The sequence below is a fragment of the Mytilus edulis genome, chromosome 13 (assembly GCF_963676685.1).
Source record: "Mytilus edulis chromosome 13, xbMytEdul2.2, whole genome shotgun sequence".
Classification (NCBI taxonomy): domain Eukaryota; kingdom Metazoa; phylum Mollusca; class Bivalvia; order Mytilida; family Mytilidae; genus Mytilus; species Mytilus edulis.
In genome coordinates, this window is record NC_092356.1 from 30,173,998 (window position 1) to 30,175,734 (window position 1,737).

Below are 1,737 nucleotides of genomic sequence, written 5' to 3' on the forward strand. Positions count from 1 at the left end.
AGAGTTGTTGATAAAAGTTTTGAAAGAGGCTTAATCAAGTGCGGAGTTTACTTTAAATATACATGTAACTTATAACAAACTAATTGATAAATTAATAAATCATCGAGACACGACGAATCGACCTCGTTGTTGCAAAGTTGGCCTGAGATGATTTGTTAAGACCATTTTGTGTTATACCAACACGAATTATATCTGTTCAGAATATAGGTTTAGAATTTTAGTTTCTTGTGTACAATTTGGAAATTAGTATGGCGTTCATTATCACTGGACTAGTATATATTTGTTTAGGGGCCAGCTGAAGGACGCCTCCGGGTGCGGGAATTTCTCGCTACATTGAAGACCTGTTGGTGACCCTCTGCTGTTGTTTTTTATTTGGTCGGGTTGTTGTCTCTTTGACACATTCCCCATTTCCATTCTCAATTTTATTATACACCACTTAATAAATTTATAAACACGTCACCATTACATATAACTAATTATGGTTGAAAACAGAAAAAGTATAAATTTGATTTGAGGACAAACATGTTTGTATTCGGTACGAATGAAAGAAACAATAACTGTCGGTGTGATGGATAGACCCAATTGTAATCGGGTTAAAGGACAAAATCATTATGAATAAGGATCGAAGAAAGACACATTTGCATTTAGGGTTTGAAACAGAATTCTGAGTGCATTAGAGACATTAGTGTAAGCAATCTTATAACTATTATTACATTTGATTGAAAACGGAAACATCAGATATTATGATGGAAGAGAGACACATTATTTAATGGGGTTGAAGATCAAAAATCCATGTATTGGGGTCGGGGAAATAAACATTATAAATTCGTATTTATAACAGAAATACTAGGAATATGGATCGTAGATAGAAACATTCGTTTTAAGGATTGAGGACAGAAAACTTAGTAATTGGGATCAATGAATGAAACATTAATGTCTGGGATCGATCACAAACATAATAGTATTTCGGGTCAAGGCCATATGATTTTAAGGTAGGGATGAAGACTTAAACAGTAGAAATTGGCTTCAATAACATTATATTATACATAGGGGTTGCTAAAAATATATTGGTAATAAATATCGAAAAAGAAAAATGTCTAGTTGGGATCAAGAACGGACATATATAAGTAATTGGAGATCGACGATATGAATATTAGTAGTTGATATGGAGGACATAATCATCACTAATTAGGATTGATTCATTATCATTCATAACTCGGGTCTAGGTCAAAATCAGCACTAATTAGGATCGATTCATTAACATTCATAACTCGGGTCTAGGTCAAAATTATCACTAATTAGGATCGATTCATTAACATTGATAACTCTGGTCTGGGGCAAAATCATTACTAATTAGGATAGATTCATTACAATGCTAACTCGGGTCTAGGACAGCATCATTAATGATAAGGGTCGATCCAGTGCCATTTATAATTGGGGTAGAAAACAGAATGACAACGTATAAGGGTCGATACAGTTAAATTTGTAAGTGAGGTTGAGGGCATAGTACTGTTTAATTTGGATCCAGGACAAAAACACCTTAGAAGTAATTGGGTTTGAGTATATAAATGTAAAGGGGATCGAGACAGAAACATTTTTAATTGGGCTGTACGGTAGAAAAAAATCATCATTTTTGATCGGGGACAGAACGATAAGTACTTTGGGTCCAGGACAGATACATATAATTCGAAAGTTGAGGGGGAAACATTAACATGTAATGTTGAGGATAGAACTATT